This window comes from Parasteatoda tepidariorum, chromosome 4, assembly GCF_043381705.1.
Source record: "Parasteatoda tepidariorum isolate YZ-2023 chromosome 4, CAS_Ptep_4.0, whole genome shotgun sequence".
NCBI classification, from domain to species: domain Eukaryota; kingdom Metazoa; phylum Arthropoda; class Arachnida; order Araneae; family Theridiidae; genus Parasteatoda; species Parasteatoda tepidariorum.
Window position 1 is genome coordinate 73831277 of NC_092207.1, and position 16329 is coordinate 73847605.

Below are 16329 nucleotides of genomic sequence, written 5' to 3' on the forward strand. Positions count from 1 at the left end.
ATATTCAACATTATGTATTTATTTTCCAACCAATTGAAATTAAAATTTCATAACCTTTTTTTTTCAATTACGTAGTTTTAGCAAACTATACTTCCGTCTAGACATTAATCTTAATATATATATATGAAAAAATGACAGAAACTAGACTTTAGTATTATTTATGATACGGCCACTTCAGATCATGCAATTTTATTCTGCTTGCTCCACTTCAAAAGATCAGGATCATATACACAACATCTATGGGGTCACCTAATAAATAATATCAATGACCTAGCAAGATGAATCACAGTATTAACTTTGACGTTTTTCTTTTTTTTTATTTATTTATCTTTAACAACAGACAATGGAATCAGTTCCCTTCTATATTTCACTGCAAAAACTTAATCTGATATAAATCATTTTCAAGAGAGAAATCATTAAACTGGAAGATTTAGTCATAAACAAAAAAGTTATGTGAATTCTGTAAATAATGAGCTTTTGAAAAACTCTTTTATGTTGCAGTAATAGTTACTTAAAAAAAAGTTAACAATAAACGGATACTTATCTAAATAAAGCATGAAAAGAAAACGACGATAAAAAAAAATATTTCTATTATATATAAAATTTAATGGAAATTTGAATGACTAAATCGAAGTGAAGAGAAGCATTTTTTTTTTTTTTNTTTTTTTTTTTTTTTAACTCAACGACGATAGTTTTCATTGTAATAAATCAGACAAAAGATCAATATTTTCAACTATCAATCTTTATAGTCTATTTCACAAAAAGTAAATACAAGCTATCGAACTAAATGCTGCTTTAAAATTATTACTTTAACTAACACTGATGCTAATTACTTTTTATTTTTTGCTTCACCTGTATTTCTAGTAACAACAAAGTTATTATTTAGGATCTCGTGGAGAACTGAGTTTGATTTATTGCTCTAATTAATCACTAATGCTGAGCGATACATCGTGTTTAATCGATAGTTTTTAAATGTCATGATAGTGAAAATTTTAAATATATATTATCTTCGCAAATTCTATGTCTCGCTATAATTATCTAGGATAAGATAATTAACAACAACGATAAATTCCTGACTATTATCGACAGTGATGATTATTGGAGTGCATTAATATTCTAGTTATTATCGCCAATGATATTTATTGAACACAATTGATAATCTTAGTATCCATCTACAGCAATTGTTATTGACAAAGTTAATATAGCATTTATTTTTGGTTACGATTATTGAGTCGAGTTAAACTAACTTGTAAATCTATTGTTACATTTTTATAATTAAACATTGATTTTTTAAAATTATGATTGTTAAAAATGTTAACAATTTTTTTTCTTTAATTGGGCAATGGAAATATTGCACAGTGTAAAAAAATATTAATCTGTTAAGTTTTCAAAATATCGCGATATATCGGGAAACACCGATATTATATTAATTAAATTCAAAATTAATTTTAAACTTCCTAATAAATGGTAAATGGTTGTTACGATATGTAGTGATAGAATATTTTTGGAAGTAAAACTATCCAATTACATAATAACAAGGATAATTTTAGACGAGAAAAACAAAATATACATATTTTTTTTAGGAAACCTGTAAAGCACTTTTCAATCACTGAAACTAGAAACTTCAAAACAAAGTAAGTAATAATTGACGTAATTAATAGCATTGGAAGGAAATATTTATCTAATAACCCTCCTTCTTTTACAACATCCTGATCAGCGGACTTCAAAAACAACTCTGGTAATTTGACATCCTCCATTAAAAGCAACGTGTTATTTTCCGTTTCCGGGATTATCGCTGTGCTCTTTTAGAAAAAAAGTTCTGAAAAAAAAGTCCCTTTGTTTTATTAATTATTTTTTTTTGAATTATTTTACACGGTTACTTTATTCTATTAGTTCTTTAATTTCCTCAAATCTCTAGTCGGAAACTGTACGAGATACAAAAAGTTTAATTATTATTTATTTATTTTACTCTTTTTAAATTGCATAATAAAACAGTGATAATTGTTAGTAATTATTTTTTTAAATTTTAACAAATGAGAAAAAATGTTTTGTTAAAAAAATATGTTTTGAGTTTTATTTGATTTCTTTCTCAATTGCCTGCAACTATTCACATTTTTAATGTATGCTGCTCAAACCATTTTATGACTACGTTAGTAGAAGTTGTTAAGAGTGATTATTGTGTATTTATTTTTACAGACTTGTATGTAAAAAAATTAATAAAATGGAGATAAATGTAGAAGCCTTATCGTGAAACTATTACAATCAATATAAATTTTAAAATCACTTAATCGAAAACTGTGGCAAGAATATGAATAACGTAATTTAAGTTAGTGGAGCAGATTTTTTAACTATTTTTTAACTATTAAAAAAATTTATGCAAAGAAAATTTCAAAATTGATAGGTAATAATTTGTAATTATTTGTATTAACCATACTTGGTGCATAAATAATGATTTTTGGTTTGTAACTTTATTTCTTGTAAGAAATGCATACTTTGGATGGTTTTTAAAATCCCGATATTTTTAATATTATATTAACAAGCGAATTTCAAAACGTACATTTGAGTAACTGCGGGAAATAAAACATATTTTTTACGGAATATTATACCATACAGCTGGAATCATTTTTAATAAATCTTGTTTCATGGTACAAAATGAAATTTGTAGAATACTCCGCATCATTCCGCGCTTATTTTCAAAAAAACTACTTTGAAAAATGCTGATTTTTTTTTCTAAATTTTCAAAATATTTATAATTGGACTTTTTTCCTAAGTTAAAAAATACGATTCACAAAATTATTGAAAAAAAAATAATAATAATTCCACTTGTTTGTTATCCGCGCATGCGCAGAATGTAAAGGCAACTTCGAATGCTCATGTTTTGCGTAGTTGTTGTTCAAAAACACTCTTTTTTGTTCGTAACTTATTGTCGATCCTTCAAACCTCTGAGTGCCTTAAACTTTTATGATAAGAATGAGAAAACGCATCTTAAACACATCCAAAGTTATAAAATAATCTTTTAAAGATTCCTAGAGAAATTAAAAAGAAAGAAAATGTCAAAAAATGAAAGGCTCTCTTCAATTAGGGTAGTTTTCTTTTTTTTTTCGAATTGTTCAGTTTTTGAATACTGAACTATACAAAATTCCAGGAAAAAATATTCAAGACAAATGCATTGCTGTTACTGTTCATACGCATTTAGAGAAACACCTTAAAAAAAACAATATTTATATTTTATATTAGTTCAAAAGAGTATAATTTCATAAAAACACTATATCGAAAACGCATTTTTCAAATCTTCCTACTAACAACTAACTAACCATGGACCAGTTCTCACATAATTTAATCAGGTTCTTGCAAATTATATTATACTAGTCAATAATTTTTCCATAAGTTATTGCAACTTAAACGTGACTATTGTCAGAACTGTTTAATTTTAATTTCAAAATCATATTATTATAGGAAGAAAGGAGTAAAGGAAATAAGCTAATGACTGAGTAAGCGAATCAGAGAATGAACATATTATTGAATATGACAAACAGTTTGCAAATAAAAATTTTTAAAAAAATTAAGCCTTTTATAAAAAATTTAACCTTTATTTAATTAAAACTGTAACTAGTTGTATAGCAGTAGACGACCTCATGTTTTAAATTTAATTTTATCTTTTTTTCTCTCTTACCCTCTATTCATTTTTTTTTAAATTTTAGGATGATTTAATTAATATATTTTTTTTAAAAAAATCTTAAGACCTAACTGATTTGAAAATTTCAATTAAACATGGTTCCCATGAATGCACACTTTACTTTTTACAATAAGATAATCTGTTATCGTTGTGTTTATTATTTACATTAATTACTAAAAAAACAAACAAATCGTAACGCTGCGAAAAAAATTATCTAGAGTAAAAGTATTAAATCATATTCATTATTAACTGATAATTCATTAACTGGTTACATCGTATTGCTTCTATGCGATAAGATGTGAAGGGGGTGGAATGAACGATAATGTATTATCAAAAATGGTTGTTAATATTTCATATGACAATATCCGATAAAAGTAGTATGACTAAAATGTGAAAAGATAATAGTTGTTAAAACGCTGTTCGAATTATAAATTTCGCAATAGTCTGAAATTGTGAGTTACAATTTTTGGCAGCTCATTTTAGCTACCTATCTTCCCAACTAACATTAGTAGTATTCTCTTTATTATCATTTTACAGAATTATCTACTTTTTCTAGGAAATTATTTCTTGATTACGAACAGCAATTTTCGCAAAAAGGCAATTCTTCAAAGTAAAAAAGTTGCTATATTTTTCGAAATTTATTAGCGTTATTACAGTAACCATTTTATTATTGCAACTGCGTTTAGTGGTTTCGTCTTTCTTGGACTGATTGTTGTTTCTCGTAAAATATAACTTGTTAAAAAGTGATAGCAATAAGAGAAAAAAAAGTGTTTTTACAAAGTTATTATCGATTAAATACGATCATATTTATTTAGAAATAAAATGGATAGAATACAGATTTTTGTTAAATTTTTTTATTTATTTCAAATAATTTTATTATTTGAATTAATCACTTAACCAATTGACACCTCACGACTTCATTTATACCTTCTTACATATGATCAAAAGTGGTAGCACTTCAAACCTTTTCTCCTCAAACCGATAAAAGTTTAAAATTTTCAAATTTTTTTAAAAATTTTACTTTGAAATAATAACGGTTGTTTTTAGGATATATTCGTTTGAAAAAATACCTTATGAATTGCGTGTGGTATTTGATTATCTCAAGCTCCGTGAACTCTTCCTCAATACAGTGTCAAAAGTTTTATTTTGCGACAAACAAATCTTAAACAAGTTTTATTACGTTAAATTATGATTAAATCTATAAATGGAAACTTTTGAATCTCCTGCTTTTAAATAAAGGTATCTTTAGGAGCTTCTATCAATAAGCTATAGCTTCAATAAGCTTCTGTCAATAAGCTATACGAGCTTCTATGATTATAAAGGGCATCAAAGCATAGGGTGGGCCTCTGGGCCTAACGGGGAGAACGTAATCTCCTTATTTTCCCAAAATGACTCGAGTCACTTGAATCACGATCACCTGAGTCTTCAAGGAGGCACACTGTTATAAGAACAGCGTCTTCGGAAAAACAAACAGTACAAACAGGTTCGCCTCATTGAAATAAAAGTTAATAAAAAAAAATTAACGATTTAATGAATGACATATGAATGCTAAAATGACTGATTTACAAATGATTTAACGAATGATTTAATGCATGATTTAATGATTTTAATGTATACACTGTAAAAAATTCCGGATCAAATTCCGATGTAAAGAGCCGACACTTTGGTTGCATCATCCGTAAATTCCATTTTACCTTAAAATAATGTACCGCACTTTTTACAGTAAGATTTATTTAATTAGAGTGATTCAGCGATTTTACGGTAACTATTGCTGTAAAAATTACAGTATACCAGATTTTTTGTTCCGTAACATGTTTCTGTAAGAATGGACTTTATGGGGAAAAAATGCTGGTACTTTTTACGTAATTTCATCCGAGTTTTTAACAGCGTAGCTGGTGATTGATTCCCCTTGTACGTTTTAATAGAAAGTATTAAGGGGCGATTCCATTGCAAGTTTAAAATATAGTTTTTCTTGTATTTACCCTAATACCATTCACATTAATTTTTATACGTAATTGTTATCACTACCTTTTAAAAAAAATTTCTAAAAATGTATTTCAAAATTCATATAAATATGAAAAATACAGCACTTTTTGGATCGATTCTGGGATTTATGAAATAAACTATCGCGGACTTCAAACGGGTTTTTTTTCCACGGTTTTATATGAATATGATTCAAAATGATGCAGAATATGTATTACACAATCACTAAAACAAATAAACATACCTCGTATGTGCAAAGAAAACTATATTAGTATGATTCATGTTGACAGAATTTGGGAAAAGTTTAAAAACAGCTCTAAATTTTCAAAGCCTATTTCATAATTGCAATATGACACTGCTTATTCTTCATTTAAATGAAGTGTTACTTATAATTTTTGGAAAAGGTCATAAGTGCATACCTTGAAAAATTATGTAAAAGAAAAATGTCCCAACATTTATTCTCATTAAAGTATCGAGGAAATTTAGGAGTTTCATCCCACTTTTTACTAAGTTGCCTTTAAATTTAATTCCTAATATTATAAAATGTCAAAGTTATCATTCTTCGAATTAGCATTTCATTATTAGTTTTTATCTTGAGGAAACAAAACTTCATTACGTACCTTGATATAGTAGTGACACAGACTGTAATATTTCGTTCTGTAATCATGGAATTGTGATTTGTTTAAAAATTAGGTAGTAGCTAAAATGTGAAAATGTACACTGTATTTAAATATTGATGGTACTACCACTCTTTTTATAATAACACTTTCCACATCATTGTAATAAAAAAAAATTGGGCTTTATTGCGGTTAAGCAAGAAATGCAAAATTTTGTAAATTTGCATTTTGTTTTTATTTCTTTTCTTTTTTTTCTTCTTTTTTTATTTTATTTTCTGTTTCCTTTTATTCTATTTTTTATCTTCTAAGTTATTTACATGTTTTAGTGAAATTTAATCTCTAATAGAGAATAAAATTTGTTCTTAAACTCTAAGTTGCAACTTCTTTTTAAACGGAATAAATTACGAGAAACGTATAACGAATGTAAAAATTTATTAAATTGATACCATTGAAATAGCAGCAAATGTTGAGTAAATAAATTTATTTAATAAAATATCTCTAAATTAATAAAAATCTGTAATTAATAAAAATCTGTAAATCTGTAATTAATAAAAATTAATAAAAATCTGTAAATTTTTTACTTTAATTCATATTTTTAGAGAATACAATCAGTCTTCTGATATAGCTTTTCTATTTATTACGAAAGTTTTTCTAACAATAGCAAACTTTCTTTATAAGTATATTAAATTTTTGAGTTTTAAAGCAATTTTAACTCCCATTCAAAATAAACATAAAACACCCGTGATCTTATCAAGCGATTATGATTTTAAAAGCTAATAAAATTTTAAATATTCTGCCAACTTTAATTCATATCACTATTACTGGAAGAGAAAAGCGGAATTTTGAGCAGTAATTATGAGACACTTGAAAGTATGCTTTCTCAGAAAATGTTAAATCGATTTTAAAAACTATTCTTTAAATAAGTTTAGAAAAAAAAAAGCGGGAAAGAAAGTTCGCTGTGTGCAAATGGTACATTTTGATGAATTAATTTCTCCAAAAATTCTTTCAAAATTATTACTTGAAGAGAAATCGTTGGTTTCAGGACATGTAATGATTACCAACTTGCCAACTTAGATGCATGTACTTACTTAATTTCTTCATGATCTTAGAAATATAAGGTTTCGAGCTTATTTCACTAGACACTCGTATATTTGGCAACATATCTTTCTCCCTGCCATCCACATATACCAGAGCTGCAACTTATTCTTCTGTCCGTCAATTTGGGTCTCCTTCTTGATCTTTTTCCTTCGAGAGCCCATAAGTCAGACTGATAGTAGGTATTCGTAATGCGAGCTTAAGCTAGACCTATTTGCGCTTTAAAATTTGACATTAAATTTGTCAACTTTGGCTCTTTTTATAAGATTTTTATTCACTATTTTATAGAATTTTTTTTTTTAAAATATGTAATTCGTGTACCTATTTTAAAAGTTCTTCAGCATTTGTTTTTCTGCTTTTTTTATGTTTCTAGGTCTCAGTGCTCCATAAAAGAAATGCGCGTACTATGTCTGTATTCTGTGATCTTTGTTTTAATTTCAATTACCTTAGATCTTCGAAGCTAATCCTTAAGACATGCCCTGCGTTTTGACGATGCGTCGTTAAACATCACCACTGATACCGTTATTTATTTAAGTATTTGTTTATATTTGTTTCTTTTATGATAAGTTCTGGGGAAAAAAATAAAAACTTGAAATTTGGGTGTTTTAAAAATGTTACTTCTTCTTCTTCTTGGGAACTATAGCCTATGACAGGCCAATGCCGTCCCAATAAGTTTTTGCCATCTTGATCTATTCTGTGCCATGGCTTTACAGTTAGTTATTCCTATTATCTTTAGGTCCCTCTTAACTGCGTCCAGCCACCTAGTCGGTGGACGTCCCCTTTTTCTTGCCCCCCCCCTTTTCTTGATTTAGAAAAAGTTACTTTTTTGCGCGTTTCTGGTCTTCAGATCTATAAAGGTGTCCCAGCCATCGAATGCGATTGGCCTTAATAACATGAACTATGTCTGGTTGTTTATATTTTTATATAGCTCGATTGTAGATGATGCGCCATTTGTTATTCTTCTACAAAACTCAAATATCCACCCACTAATTATCCAAAACTAATTATCCACCCACTTATTTTAAGAGAAAAAGAATGTGTGTCTAACTCTATAAAATTCTACAAGCTTTTCAAACAATTTTTATTCTGTTATACACGACAATGTTTGATAGCAATTGACTAAAATAAACTGCAAAGAAACTAGTTTAGCTCAAGATTTTTTTTCTACATACGGACGATCTTCATATCATGCTTATCAAAAGAGAAAAAAAATTTTAAAAGTTGTTTTAAACCCAGATATCTAAATATGTTACTTTTAAGATGTCGAAAACAGCTATATAAAGAGCGATTACAATTCCTTATTTATTCCAATCTGTCTTTTTTTAGGTCAGGAATTTTTTACCTGCGGGTGCATAGAATGCTTCCGTTGTGCACCTGCTGCCATTTTGTTCTTCAACGAGAGAGTAATTAGTAACAGAAGATTGGTTTTTTTTAGAAGTTCTAACAAAAACGATCTAATTACAATTGTTTATTTGTACAAAACATCGCATATGCATGTAGTGTATTTTACATCCCTTCAAAACATTGGGATTAAAGCCTATGTGACATTTAAGGAAGTGTTTTCTTTTCATTGAAGATTAAAAATAAATCATCGAATAAAATCTAAATATAAATTTTTTCTTACTCGTTTCTCATTTCAATGTATGACACGTTGTTAAGTTATTTCAGAGTCTTCGTTGGTGACTACTGTTATTTATTTGGCGACCCATCATAATATACATTGTTTTTAATGGCAGGAATTCTGTAGTTAAAAAAATATCTAAGAAATGTAAAACGTTTGTCATAATGTCGTATTTCGGTAATCTATGCCTCATTTTATGTAATTCTAACGACTAAATTTATTGAAATAAGTAATGAGAAGCACAAATTTTAAGCTATAGAAACATTTTTTATTTGTTTACTTTTAAAAAACTACTAAGATAAACAATTAAAAATAAAAACATACATAGCAACGAGTTCTAAAATTAAAATAAAAAGAAGATTAAAAAAACTATCTATTTTTATTTTCCTACTTTTAAAGTAAAAAAAAATCTGTTTTATAACGAGGAGAGAAGTAACAAGAAACGTGACAACACACATTTTAATGAAATAAAAATATTAAAATCATAAGACTAAATATTTTCATATGTAAATATAGACCAGAAAATAACGATGGCGAGTCAGCAAAAGAAAGTGGTGACCTAAATTAAATAAACAACCGGTCACTTTCTCTCATCGTTTTTTTTATTTTTAATTGTTTGATGATAAAAGTACATTAAAGCAGAAAGAGACTCTGGATAATAAAAATTTCATTAAAATATCCATTGTCTCCATTGAAAATTTTGTTCCTTCAGAATCCATCTATTTGTGGGGAAAAGATTCACGTGGATGAAGAAAGAATTCTTGAACAATTCCTATATTTAAAAGTTGTAACTTCAAATGTATTTTAGCTCCCCAAATATTTTAAAAAAATATCAGTATGTTTAACCAAATTTTTTCACATATCATTTTCATTATTGAATTAACTTTTTATAGCCATAGATTATTTCTAACATATATATATATATTTTAAAATATAATTTCATTTAAGTAAAGAAAATTGCAAAAAGTAGCTATAAAATGAAAAGGTGCTACCGATATCGGTCACTTACTCTTTAGGTTCGAGGAAACAGTGGCTACTAAGTTCTTAAAATTTACCGGCCATTGGCTACTAACTGAAAATTCAAATTTTCAGATCTATATAAATATATTTTCATACTAGGTTTATTTTAAAGATTAAAAATGAAGTATTCTTCTGATGTTTTTGTTTTGTATTCTCGATGATTTTATTATGCCGATTAGACCTTAAAATCAGACCTAGTTAAACATTTGATAATAGTTAAACATTTAAAATTAATATAAGAAAATTGTTCAGCATTCGCACTCTTAAAAAAGAATAACTCGGGTTTCATTTTCACAAAATTAGAGCAATCTTTCAAAGAAATGTAACTTAACTCTTATTTATAGAAATTCTCAAAAATAATTAGTAATGACACTAATATATTTAGAATCATTTTTGAGGAAGAACTAATATCGATGCTTGTTTCGAAGATGGTGGAATGGTGGTTATATTTCCCCTTCTAAACTAAACTCAGTGGCGCGACAGCCCATAGAGGGTCAAGGCTTACTGTGTCCATCTCAGTTTTCTGGGTGCAGGAGCAGAGGCTCCAGTTAGGGGGTCTGCGGAAAGCGGAATTCCCTGTGTCTATCCCCCTCTAAATATTTAAGGCAAATTCAATTTTCATCCTTGAAATTTTTTCAATTGCTTTTCCTCAAAACGTGAAATTTTGAGAGTTATTGTGACAGCATGTTTTAATTTCGCCCCTCGAAAATTGAACGGAGACGCCCATGGTCATCTTTAATTAAATGTGTTAAATAATAATGGTATTGCCGTTATAAGTGCAGTGATAAAGAGAACCTTTTAAGCCTTTGAAGGTGCCTAATATTGGTATAGTGGAAATATGTTTTTTAATAGCTCGTGGTAATAGGTTTTGATTCACCTTCCGAAATGGATAAGTTAATAATATCACCATGCTACACACTCATGGCACCTTAAACACAATCTGTCTCTATTTTTTAATTTTTATTTATTTATTATTATTTGTTGTATGTTTCGATTTGGCTTCATGCTACTAAATTTATTATGTTAGGAGTTGAAAGTTCAACTCATCAAAAGAAAGATTCACTATACATATATGTGACAATTCTAACTTAACTTACATTAACTGAAACATAACTATGCATATATGATATTCAGAATTTTTCCATGGCTTAAAAGATAGCCTCAATTATATTTCATTAGTTCGAGTTGAATTTCCGTAAGCTTGTTGTTGTTGTAGTTCATTTACGTCGCACTAGAGCTGCACAATGGGCTATTGGCGACGGTCAGGGAAATATCCCTTAGGTTGATCCGAAGACATGCCATCACAATTTTGATCCTCTGCAGAGGGGATGGCACCCCCCTTCGGTAGCCCGACGACCTGCACGCGAAGTCGAGCACTTTACATTAGAACAGTTTAACGAGGATCAATACCGCACACCTTCGGTCCCTACGCAGACTAATCCAAGTGGTCACCCACTCGCCCACTGACCGCAGCCAGTGATGCTTGACTTCGGTGATCTGCTGGGAACCGTGTCTTAACGATCAGTCCTCTGCGGGACCCGTAAGTTTGTAGAAACACACTTTAAAAACATAACTATCAATATAAGAAAGTGGAAGTGCTTGTGGTTGCCTCATCGTCTCGTCCTGGAAAATGTATTTGTATCTATTAATAATGTATGTGAATGCGTCATAATGTAATTTCAGAAGAGAAACAATCAATTGATATTCACAAGAGACGTACCTTGACATGACCTTAAATCCGTCGCATTGTCCGTGGGATTGTTTTAACTCATTTTTTACAATTGTTATCTACTAAGTTTGAAAATAAAAAATACTACCCTATTATATTATATGTGTATCAAAACAAACTAGAAAAATATTTATAGAAAAACAATACTTTTATGCTAGTCAGAACCAAAACAATATGGAAATGAATGAGGGAAAACTGGATCCTACCACGTGATTTCCTGGCCAATAAAAATGTAGCGTTAAACGTTTAACGCAACCTTGTTGGAAGTCGCATAAGAAGTATAACTTCAATAATTACCATTTCTTCTCCCGTATAAAACCAAAATTAATTAATTAAGTTTAATTAATGAATTAATATTTTAAAAAAACTATATTGGCATCAAGTGTCTTCCACTATACAAGTTTGAAAAAAGTGTATTTGAACTTGAGTGGATAAATAAAAAGTATTTTATGAACAATTGAAACTTAGAGCAAGATATTGGAAGAGTGTGAACAATTAGTAGAAATTGAAAAAGGATCTATTTACATTTATGAAATTTAACTTTACTTTTAATTTCATGGACTTACACGGTTACTAATAAGTCACAAATTGGAGAAGAAAAAAAATTAATATTTATCTACATTCTGACAGCCTCAGATTTTTAAGTTAAAGATGAATAAAATGCATGCATTTGTGAAAAATCAGCTCGTTGATGCGAATGGGTTAACTAAGGATGCTGATGGCACTCGCTTCGCTTTAAGGTACTGCGCAAAAGCAAACAAAGGAGAAAAAAAGCTAATTATTAATACAGATAATAATCTCGCTCATTGAATGCGTCGAGAATGAAGTGGCACGTGAAGTACAACGTGTTCAGCGAACTGTGTTGTGTGTGGTCGCGTGAATAAATGAATGCCATGCTTCTTCATATGTTTAGCCATTTGAAAAAAAAGAAGGAAGCTTTAAGGACTTTCGTTTTCTTCAATGTATTTGTTCTCAAGAAAGCACAGATTTTCTTCCCTTCAGTTTATTTAAATTCGTCTTAGGCTTAAAATTAAAATATTCTCATGGCTTCCGCACTGGAAGACTTATTCTTAAAATATTTTTTTTAAGAGAATTATTTTATTTTTTTTAATTTTATAATCTTTAAAAAAAATGGTGCCAACACTTGTTTTTGGTATTTAGTTAGTTTCAATCCGCAATCCACTTAATAGCACAATTGTATTTAACACAAAATATTTATAATGAGAAGATGTATAAATTATGTTAAAAATAGTTTTAGTCATTAATGCTTGGAATCGTGATGTGTGTAGTGTTGTAAAAAGATGTTATTTTATAAAAAATAGAACTAAAATTATGAAAATTGCACTTAAAAGAGTGATAAAAACCACCCATCCGCCCGTCCTCAGCGGTATAAAATTCCCCGCGGACAACGAATTTCTCGAATCCGACGTCCGCGCGGACGGCCATTTTCCCGTTAATGTTCGTGATACATTTTCAATTTTTGTTATTAGAATTTATGTTTTCTCAGTCTGGGAGTACTGCAGTTTTACAAAAAAAAACACATTACGTACTGGTCTTAAACAAGAAGCGTTAAACGCAATTATGAACATCTACCTAAACGAAAAACCCCTTTCAGATTTCTGTGCAGAAACCTCTGTAAATCATTGGCTTGATTGAGGAACTGGCTAACGTCATATTTGATTCATTTAAAAAAGGCAGTACCCTCGGATAAATTGACATTTTAGATAACTTGACCTTTGTCATTCAAATTATTTCATAAAAGAAATAAATTATTTCATAAAAGAAATACTAGGTTACTATTAGTAACCTTGTATTTCTTTTATTACTGTTAAATGTAATCCTAGTATTTGTAATCCTAGTATTTGTAATCCTACTAACAATTCATTGTGCAATTTATGTAAATGTTTGTAATAAATAAGGCAAAATTATATTTTTATTCATTTAGAAGCTACGGGTTAGTTTCAAAGGAGGGCGGGTAGATTGTTGGACAAGCCGTCCTCGGGGACGGGTAAAATTTCTGAGTTTTTTCGAGCCCTGGTAATTCAGCTTGTTTAATTCACTTTGATTTACATGTAAGCCAAGAGCTGCTAGAAAACTATGAATTGAAGTGCCGAATATAAAATCAAATTTTAATACTGTTATCGATGAAACAATTAATAAATTTCATTACACACTATAAATGTTTTCAAATTAGCTATTTTTCTTTATTTTTTCTAACTTGATGATGAGCTTTTTTTAAAGTCGGGATTCCGCCAAAAAAAGCATGACCGTTTAGGGTAGGTAACCGAAATTAAGTTGTAACTACTGCCCTAGATAAATGCAATTTATGACATTAGTAGGCCATGCATGAATTGCCACTAATTTATCTTTTAAGTATTTTCGAAGTAAGATTTTTACATAACTTTGAGCATGGATAGGTTAAACTATGAATGCCCAACTGCAAACATTGCACTGATGTAAAAAGTGCGTTCACGATAAAAAAAAAAAAAAGATTAGTTAAGTATAGTATAGGTTTAAAGTAAAGGGATAATTCTTACACTTCCCAAGGTTCCTACAAGCTTTATACAAAGAGATATTTCCTTTTTTAAGATACCATTTTAAGTTTTATAGTTATCGTTGGGCAGAATCTTCATTAAGTAGCATTTAATTTAACGAACAATTTGTAATAGTGGTTGTAAATGTAAAAATATGAATATTTAAATATTTTTCAACATTACTTTTTAAAAAATGTCTATGGGAACCCCGCTTCAACCTCATATCTAAATAAAAATGTTCATATTAATTATATATTACGGTAAAATAAACACAAATATAGTTCTATCTGTTAAAATTACTATGAAATTGATTAAACGTTTCTATGCGTTAAGAAGACGCTCGACCATAGCATTTTATGTTGACATTTTGTGCTAACAGAACAAATGATTCAATGAATAACACAAGAAATTGAAGCGAAAACATATACTTGACAAATTGAAACTCCATTTGCTTCATAAACTTATGAAGGCAATAAAAGTTTCAACCACTCAAAAATAAGCTCCCATTCCCAAAACTCGCTAGGTATGATTGAGGAAAACAAAAGAGATTTGAAGCAGAAAGCGCAAAGTTACAAAGCGTAAAACCGCAGTAGCCGAGAGTGAAACAGAAGATATTTCTTTCACTCTCGGCTGCCAAGTTTTGTTTTTCATCTTTATTTATTATCCATTTTTTTGTTTGCAATTTAGCGTTTTTTGTTCCAAATTTTCACGACTGAGTTTTGAATATGGGAGCCTATTTGTGAACGGTTGAAACTTTTATTACCTTCATAAATTTTTGAAGCAAATTATAATTTTAGATTAGACTAAGAAGAGATGGGATCTCTGGAAAAGTATTTTATCAAATAATTCCTAAGTAAAATAAGAAACCTTTGCTTATCACGTCATTTATATTTAAATAATTGAGGTACAAAAATTGAAGTGCTCCCGGTTAAAAGGCCACGTAAACTAACTCAGACCTGTTTTGAATTTAAACAAACAAACTCACTTATTTTCAATATTACCTAATACTCTACTATTTGATACAGATTTACAGCAAGCGAAAAAATATTAAAAAACGTCGGTGTTTCATTGTGATCACATTCACGCTTATTCGTTCTAATGTAAAGAATGAGTCATCGAATCGGAAGAACTTTAGTAAGCAAACAAGAGAATGACAGGAAGTTTAATCGTGGTCTGGAACTATTTTATGCATGGGACTGCTACGCACTGTTGGTAAACTTCCGTTTTCTTCATGCATTTTAACTGTTTATTAGAAAACAAACAATGCTCACACGCAGAGTCAATGGACAACATATAAGATCGATGCAATGTGAAATATATTTTTTAAGCAACTTTTTAAACTTCCAGTATAGGAATCGAAATACATGTTACTATGAATCACTGAATTATGAATTCCAGTGTTGCTGTTATCAACGCTATAACGAAATTCCGAATCCGTTTATCAATGGATAAATATCTTATAGTGCTCTTTCTATAGTATTTCACCACTAAAATTACGAATAATCATCTCAATTTTAAGAAAAATGATGAAATCATCAATTTGAAAAAATTCCACAACGTTCAAGAAATTAAATGTTGCTATAACAAAACGAAATGAATTGCCCCAAAAGAAGTCAAACGGTCAAATACATCAAGAAATACGTATCGAATCAAAAATCTAAAAACCAACAAATAAAATTTTTTCAAAAGATGCGATAACTGTAGCAGACTTAACCCCGACCTCACCCCTTGACAGTTTCAAATTATTAAAAGGGAGCCTCTATTTTTTGCTGCAAAATTGGATTTCTAAAGAAAAATATTCCAATTCAACTTCAGGCCGTGACATTTCGGCTTATAGGTGGCGCTGTAATCGCAATGGGATATAATTTTTAAAAATGGCGAAATCCTGAGTTGCGTTAATAGCATGAAAAACTTAATATTAAATCCCAGCCCACTTCCGCTCCACTTGGATCATCTCCAAGGGAATGTGGGGACGAATCTGCTGTTATTAGTTATGTGTTTCATTATATCAAATATGACTTTTCTATTCAATGATTATTCACACTTTTTGAACA